The sequence below is a fragment of the Rhinolophus hipposideros genome, assembly GCF_964194185.1.
Source record: "Rhinolophus hipposideros genome assembly, contig: HAP1_SCAFFOLD_30, whole genome shotgun sequence".
NCBI classification, from domain to species: Eukaryota; Metazoa; Chordata; class Mammalia; order Chiroptera; family Rhinolophidae; genus Rhinolophus; species Rhinolophus hipposideros.
Genome location: NW_027669000.1, coordinates 497,882 through 506,906, shown reverse-complemented (window position 1 = coordinate 506,906; position 9,025 = coordinate 497,882). Strand labels below are relative to the sequence as shown.

Genomic DNA, 9,025 nt, shown 5'->3' with positions numbered 1-9,025 from the left:
TAATGGGCACCAACATTCATCAGGCTCTGCTAGCTTACCTCTCACCCAATCCATCATGGAATTCCGGCAGTTTCTTACGTCCACACTCTCTTCTGAATTCTTCGCTTCCCTCAGTTTCCATCTTGGTCTAAGATAGCAACGTCTCTCATGTGGTGTATTGCATTAGCCTGAAAAGTGGCTTTGCTGCCTCCAGTATGAGCTGTACTGGGCAGAATAACCCTTTCAAATGCAAATCTGACCGTGCCATCTCCTAGGTAAGACACTTCAGAAATTGCCCTCTACACATAGGAGAAAGACTAAAATTCGAACTGTGAGGGACCCGGGACTGCATGATCTGGCTTCCACCTCAGATGCTGGCTTTCCCCAGCACCACCTCCCGCACCTTTCTTTCTATGCTCCCACCTCTTTGGCGTTTTTCAGGCTGTGCCACTCTCTCTTGTCACAGAACCTTCTCCCATGCTATTCCTTCTGTCTGGATCATGCTCCTACCCCTCTACTACTTACCCAGTTGGCTGCTGTCTTCCTACAGTAAAAGCTTAAGCTTCACGTCCTCATGGCACCCGTTCTGACTTCTCTTGCTTCTCTCTTGGCACTGATCATGGTTATAATTTTTCATTTGCTTGTTACGATTGGTGAATGTCTGGCTTTCCTGCTAGGCTCACGTTCCACAAGGTCATGAATCATGTCTGTTTTTATTCATCTTTATGCCTCTAGTCCCAAGCAGAAAAACACAATAGTAACTGAAGAGATATATGTAAGAGGAAAGATGGCCTGCATGGCCCTATAACATTTGTCTATCTACATGGAAACTGTGTGTAATTACTGTTAGATTTGGGATGTCTTGAGAGTTTGGTGAAATGGCCAGCAGAAAGCTTCATGGCACACATGAGAGGGCGTGTAACAGGCTATTGTGTGTGTTCTTTTAGAGGAGGTTGTGCATACAAAAAACTAATTTCCCAGAAGAAATAGATTGTTGCCTTCACTTTATTTCCTCTAGACAAAGAATAACAATGAATGGAAAAAGTTAATTCAGGACAATTTCAGGTAAGGTCCATACTATGCTGAGAACAGAGAGAGTATTGTAGGACAGTCAAGATTATCTCAGATTGCCTTTGGAGAAATGCAGTGGGTCTTGTTCCCCACACATTGGGAAGCACAGAGAATGAAGTTTCAAGAAATATTACCCGAAGAAAAAACCTTGTGTTCCTAAGAGTTGGTCCCACCTTTTCTCCTGATGCGGAGCATTTATTGTGTTCTTCTGTGTAGCCCTAACCCATGGGACTTGAGAGAGGTCACACTATCCATGTCCCAGGAAGAAATTCCACGTGATCCATGCCAGTCATTGTGATCCAGTTTTTTGTGTCAGTTACTGAATCAGATGTGGGCATTTTCACCCAGAGAAATGCCAGAAGTGTTCTGAGTCCATTTTCTGTTTTTTTAATTAAAATGTATTGGGATGCCAATGGTTGGTAAAATTACATAGGTTTCAAATTCAATTCTGTACTACCATATGCTCATATCACATTATGTGTTCACCACCCAGAGTCGGTTCTCCTTCCATTACCATATATTTGACCCTGTTTACCCTCATCTCCCATCTCTCTCCCTCCTTACCCTCTGGTAACCACTAAACTATTGTCTGGGTCTATGTATTCTTTTTGTTTCTTTGTTTGTCTTGTTTCTTTGTTGCTTTAGTTTTATATCCCACATATCAGTGAAATTAAATGGTTCTCGACTTTTTCTCTGTAATTTATTTCGCTTAGCATAATAATCTCAAGATCCTTCATGTTGTCACAAATGGCACTATTTCATCTTTTCTTATGTCCCAGTAGTGTTCCATTGTGTATATATACCACATCTTCTTTATCCAATCATCAATCGAAGGACACTTTGGTTGTTTCCATGTATTGGCCACCGTAAATGAAGCAGCAATGAACATCAGAGCACTTATATCACTCTTTGTAGAAGCACATGGGAAATAGTCCTTCTCCCCCTCCATACTGTTGTATCTGACTGATCTGGAAAGTGCTGCACCAGCTTGTGACAATGAGGAGAACTGGCCTACAAAAGAGTGACATGCTAAGGATGGCTGAGAGGGAAGACAGAGAGCACTGAGGTGGCAGGCTAGCCTTCCTCATTGAGGGGGCGGGTGGGCGCGCACAATTTGCTGGACACACGTATAAAAGTTCATGTTTGGTTGGTGTGCACAAGAGAACTTTGTAAAACATTATGTGCTTCAGTTTCCTTCTGCTTTTTATTTATATATAAATAATCTCCATCATGGAACAGTCTTGTAGCAAGTATTTCAGGAATAAGAGTGACTGTCAATCACTTTCGTCAATTTCATTTACAGGTGAAAGAAAAATTGTGGCATAGGAATCACTGAAAAATCCCTTAGCCTGTCTAATGGTCTTCTGGGTCTAGAAAAAGAGAATTACTGTTTATCCCATGAGAGTCATTTCAGGATGACTACACATGTCACACCTGGCTCATTTTGCTTTTCCAATATTCTGGTTCAGGAGGCATTTACCATATTTTCCTTGGACATTTTCTAGTCTGCTACCCTCAAATGAGGCTTTACCTGTTTTCCTAAACAATTTTACCACCAAAGCACCTATATAATTTGTTTGGCAATCTTGAATCTTGGCCTATGATGTCCAAGCAAGGAAACCCATGTCTTAATCATATATTAGATTTCTCCGAGTGATTAGCTGTTCTACTCTGCCTCTAAACTTCAGAACTCCCAGAGATACCAGTAAATCCTTCCCCTGGAAGGCCAGGTTCTATCTAACTTGGTCACACCTGGAGACAAGGAATGTGATGGAAGGAAATCACATTTATTGAGCACATACATGTAGCAGGTACTGAATTAGGCCCTTAATTTCTGTTATTTCATTTAATTCTCATAACTCTGTGACGTATGAATTTTTCACAGTTTATAGAAGGGGAAAGTAATGTATGATTTAATGATTTGCCCAAGGCCACACAGTTAGAAAATGGTGGTCGCAGACTATGAATACAAAGCTCTATAACAACAAAGTTCATACACTTTTACCTAGAGCAGGGCAAGAAATTAATTCCTCTGAATGAGGACTGGTATATATCAGCCATGCTGATGAGGCAAGGGTCACCTCAGTGATATCAGTGCAGGTGTGAAAGAAAAACCGTGGAGATAAGCAAAACATTCCTTTCAGAAACCAGAAACGATTCTGGAAAGGTAGGACTAGAAACTTCCACAGCAGTGATGTGTGATAGAACTGTTTATGATGATCGAAACGTCCTCTGTCTGCCCTGTCCAATATGGCAGCCTCTCACCACATTAGCTATGGAGCACAGTGTGCTGGGGGTGGGGTTCATGGCGAGACTTTGTCTCAGCCCTTCCTAACCGCTTGGATGCGTTTTCCCTCTTGTTTACCCAATGAGCAGGGGTCGCTCTACCAGTTGTTAGTTTTTCTTTTTTTTCTCAGAGTAAATTATTCCATATACAGCTGGAGATTTGGTGTGCATGTGGGGGGTGACGAGTTCAGGATCTTCCTATGTGGCCATCTTAAATCAGAACGCAGTCCAGCAATTTCAAAATGTCACGGCCCTGCTTTCCGGCCTCCATTGTGTCTGATGAGCAATATGCTGTGCATCTCATTGCAGATCCTTTGTACTGACTTCGTTTTTTGTTGCTCTGTTTGTTTGCTGCTCTCCAGATTGCTTGCCTTTGGCTTTGAAGAGTTTGGTGAGGTGTCTGGGTAGGAACCTCTTTGATTGATAATTTTTGGAGTTCATTAAGCTTCTTGAATATGTAGACCTGCATCTTTTATCAAATTTGGAAAGTTTTCAGCTGTTGTTTCTTTCAATATTCTTTATGCTATTTTTTTCTGCCTTTACTTTTATTAGCATTTGTGTGAGGCTGAATTTATTCCCGGGCCATAAGTTTTAGTTTCTTCACTTTCTTCTCAGAGATCATTTCCTTCTGTGCAACCTCCTCTTCTGGTGTAGGAACAATAACAATCTGCTCTTTCTCAGTTAGGATCATCTCTCTGTTGCAGGGAGAGCTCCTGTACGGGTTTCTACACCCATGAACTCTGGAAGTTCTGGGCTGCATCTCGGGAGCCCTGTTCACCTGGATGTGTAATGACCAGAGAGTCGATATCTAAACCCTTAAGTTCAGCATTACTCTGCATTTTTCAGCATGTGCAGTAAAAATTCTGCTCTCTTTTTGGGTTGGACTGTTTGTCCAACCCTATTGTTTGGCCCGGGCACACCTCCTAACTCCACCGTTATAACAACGGTACAGCACACATTGCTTTTGTAATGTGACATCCTTTAGATACTTGGTGGCTTTTCAGATATGCATACTCTTGATGACCTGGGCAGTTTCACGAGTGTTCTTAAAATGAACAGGTAGATTCGAACCTCTTGATTTACATGATTTTGTGGGGTTCTCTGAGTCAAGCGAACAGCGAACCATTTTCAGAGGTCTCCTCAGGCTGCTTACGAGAAGAACTCTTTATGGTTTTAAAAAAATTTATTTTATTTTATTTTATATTTTCTGTCTTCTCTTCTTCTGGGATTCCCACTGTATGTTGGTTTGGTTGAACTCTTGGGCTCTGTTCATTTTCTTCATCCTTTTGCCTTTTTACTCTTCCAATTGAATAATTTCATTAGGTCTATTTTCCAGGTTGCAGATTCTTTATTCTGTTTATACAATTCTGCTATTGAAATCCTGTAGTGAGCTTTTCATTTTAATTACTATACTTCTCATCACTAGGATTTGTATTTGGCTCTTTTTAATATTTTCTCTCTCTTTATTGATATTTTCTATTTGTTCACACATTATTCTTATGACTTCCTTTAACTAGTTCAACATATTTGAGATACATGATTAAAAGTCTTTGTCTAGTAATTCCAATCAGTGTGCTTCCTCAGAGACAATGACAGTTAACTTTAATTTTTGTATGAATGGGCCAAATTTTTTTCCATGCTTTGTAATTTTTCATTGAAAACTAGACATCCTGAATATTATCATGTTGTCTTTTCAATCAAGGTTTTCTCCCTCTAGGGTTTCTGTTACTTGTAGGTTGTAGCTGCTTGTTTAAGGAACTTTATCAACTATTTTACATGTCTGTATTCTTTATTATTTGTGATCTCTTAAGTCTCTGTACCTCTAGCTATTTTTCAGCTAGTATTTTGACCTAAATTTTCTTGAACATTAGAAGCAAAAAATAAAAATAAAAAGAACAGAGAGAGAGAGAGAGAGAGAGAGAGAGAGAGAGAGAGAGAGAGAAGAAGAAGAAGAAGAGAGAGAGAGAGAGAAGGAGAGAGAGAGAGAGAGAGAGAGAGAGAGAGAGAGAGAGAGAGAGAGAGAGAGAGAGAGAAATTTAAAAATATTTTTAGGGGGGAAATTCTATCTGTTTCTACATGTTTGCAGCCATTCAATGGAAGGTGGAATGTGTCCTGAATCTGAAGAAGTTCAAACAATAGAAAAAGCACATAGGAGCTCACTGATACTAGCTACCATTTACTGAGTGCTCACCATGCCACACACTGTGAGAAGAGCTTTACTGCTATTGTTTCATTTAATTTCCATAACAACCATTGAGGTAGGTATTGATAAAATCCACAGTTGACAGGGAAATAAGTATTAGAAAGTTTAAGCAACTAGTTCGTGTTTTTCAGCTAATGGGAGGTGAAACCAGGATTTAAAACGTCAGCGCTCTCAGCCTGGGCACTATGTTGTCTGCTCCTTAGAAGTGGGATCACATCCCTGCCTTTTCATTTAAATTAATATTCCTCGGACATGAATCTCAGGAAATTGCTTGCTGCCCTTTCCCACTATGCTTCCAGAATGTGTTTCCTTGCAAGTGATGAAGTGGAAATGACACCAATGAGTATGAATGAGTGGATGGAGGTGAAGGTGGGAATGGTGAAATAATGAGTCCTGTCCATGACAGACACCCATTTGCCCCACAGCCAAAAAAAAAAAAGAAATTTTTTAAATCCTAATCTTTTCCTGGCTTTGCAAATTCAACCTAGGCTGGGGCACTCCTTCAGTGCTTAGCCAGGCCATTCACAACTGCTTCTTACCCTTTCCTTCCTGCTACACTGAGCCCAGAGATCAGCCAATGGTGAAAGCTTAGAGTTTTCTTGTGTCTTTCCTGAGCAGGCAACCTGCCTTGAGGATGTGTGTGTCTAAATTTCCAGCATACAGGAGTGCCTTTGAATACCTCAATTTTACAAAGAAACTCCCTCTCTAGCTCTTCACCCATGGCTTTCACTGGTCTATTGTGTGCCTCAATCTATAATGTTTTGTCCTTACTGGCTGTGGGTTGACAGTTTGCCCTAAATTGCTTTTGCAGACTGCCTGCCTCTTTTCACCAGGAGTGAGTTCTGAAGTAGTCAAAAGGGGGCAATGCTTTGTGTGTCTTCTAGCTTTCAGACAGGTTTGAACATACAAATACCTCTTTGTTAACAAGCTCTGTTCTGCGCCCTCTGAAACACAGCCAAGGGTCCCATATCAGGAATACAGGCCCCCTTCTTGAAGACCACCACCAGCACTGTCCTTACCAGGCAGTGGGTTGGAACAAAGGCTAATTAAAATGCCACAAAACATTCTATCATTTTTAAGTTGTTTTTTTCTCTCCCAGATTTAGTGTTCACTTTGTTGATATAAAGACTGGCTTGTTTTCTAGAGTTCTGTCAGACTTGATTTTGACAATTTTATGTATTTTTTTAAAGTTTCTGTGGTGAAACAGGCTCTACGATTAGCCTCTTCTCTTTTGTGCACTTATGTCAACCCAGATATATTTTGCAGTGTGTTGTGAGTTCAATCCAGGGCCCCAAACCAACAAATTCCACAACCAAAGTAAATTGCTTTGTTACGATAAATCTTGATTATGATGAAGACTTTCTTAAATTAGAGTATCAGTTTATAAAAGTTTAAGATAAAAGTACCTAAGGTAAATTTTGAAATCTGAAAGATTAATGAAGACAACAGTTGTATATGACGTTAACTCTCATTCTATCTTTCAAATTTCTGTATTTTGTGATGTAATTTTTTCAGAGAATGGAGAGACTAAAGTATATTATTGGGTATCGTGACATGACTTGACTAGTTGAGGTGTTGACTTTCTCTACATGACCTATATTTTAATGTTCAGTAGACAATGAGAGAAAAGATTTGAAGGTGGAACACCATAGGAGTTCAGTGAATAGACTTGAAGATATTCCAGTTACCAAGAAGGCAATCATTTAAGCAGTTTATCGGAATGAACGAGAAGAGTGTAAAAACCTTAGATTCCCTGGAACCCAGCGGTCTAGATTCTGATTTAATAGGTTTGTAGTGAAGCTGCAGATTCTTGTGTCTAAAAATTTACTGATATAATTCCAGTGCTCAAGCTGATTTGGACATCACTGGCAGCAAAATAGCCAATTTCTTGAATTTTCAATTCACATAGTATGGAAGGCCTCAATTAGAATTATTACACTTAGAAAACCATCTATATGCTTGGTGAGGAATTCACATCTCCTTTGAAAAGGATCATGAGCAAGGAGTAGTTTACTGTATGTTTGAGAGGCACAGATTTTTCCAGATTTTATCGTCAATTGACCTATTTAGTATAAGCTTTGTCATTTCCAAAATGTCAGACAATTTTGAAATAGTTTAGAAGCTCAATATACCATTACATGCCATAGAATGAAATTCCTTTTGGAGCATAACCTTTTAAAAACCTCTCACTGTTGTTCAAATGCATCTCTGCAAAACAATAAGTACGGAACCCTAGGATGTATTTGCATTAGGGTCTGTCTGAGGTGAATGCATGTAGGCAAAGAATAACCATCACATATGAGTGTGTGTGAGACAAACAGGACGGGGATATCTTAGGGATGGTCGAGGAGGTGCTGTCCAGAAAAGAGTTGAAATTCTCAGGATAACAGAGAAGTAACAGTGAGAGATGTCCAAAGAACTTTCAAAAGCACTCACATGAGGATGAGTTTTATATTCAAGCCCAGAGAAGGCATGTATTAGACCATCATGGCCGCATGTGTGACTTAAGAATTTTCCTGCTCCCTATCCTTTTCTCATTGGGCATATTCCCACCCAGGAACCAACTTGACAAGATGGAAAGGAGAAGAATCTATGGTTGTGAGGCCTGGCCAAAAAAAAAAAAAAAAATTTATTCTACTAATTACACAACAGAGTGTTTTCATTCTGCCTACCCTCATGCTTTTTTGGTTTGTTTTCCAAGAGATGTTGTTTCCTCTCCAGAATAAGGAATTTATGAGGCAATTTATTAGTGGTACCCACAGTGGCCACGTCCCTATACCTACTGGGGCCATGTTTCTCCTCCTTAAAACTAGGCCAGAAACCAGTATTCACAAGGAATGGAGTTGGCTCCTTGCTTGGCTTGGGCTCAGCTTGTGCTCTGACAACCAGAATATCTCTGGGCCCTGCCCCAATGCTGGTCTCATCTTAGTTTAGGGCCCTGGATCTCAGGCTTACAAAACCTGTGACTTAGGGCCAGTTGTGTGGCTTGGATCTGGCCCCTGCTCCCATACTAATCTTTTTTCTAGATCTCCCATCTTTCCTTTGAGGACCCCAGTGTCTCTGACCCCTGTTCTGACTGACGACTGCTAAGAAACCCTCTGGGGTTGTCAAAGAGCTCCCTGCCCTGACTCCATTTCTGGTTCCAGCCTTGCTTCTGGTTCTAGCCTTGCTTCTGGTTTTAGGCTCCCTTCAAGCTAGGATCAGACTGGGCTTGGGATCTGCCTCTTACACAACCTTAGAGGGACTGAGGATCATGTCCTGGAAAGAGAGGCAATGTTCTCAAACAACAAAGTGTCAACTGATTGTCATTGGTGCTAATTCAATGTCAAGAGGATTTACAATTTGTGGTGTGGTGAAAGAGGGAAGTTTATTCAATGTAAACTGCTCAAGTGTGATACAGCAAAGCTATGGTGAAGCTCAATAGTGCTACAGTTCAATTAAGAGACAGCACGGCTGTGCGTCTGCATGGCTTTGAGATGGCCCTGG

General features: G+C 40.5%; 1 pseudogene across 1 annotated transcript; it reads right to left on the bottom strand.

Annotated features, from left to right (window-relative positions):
* Window positions 1-3,907: 3,907 nt before the first annotated feature.
* Window positions 3,908-4,462, bottom strand: LOC308495721 (large ribosomal subunit protein uL22-like; annotated as a pseudogene). Its single transcript has one exon. The product of its transcript is annotated as a large ribosomal subunit protein uL22-like (transcript).
* Window positions 4,463-9,025: the final 4,563 nt, after the last annotated feature.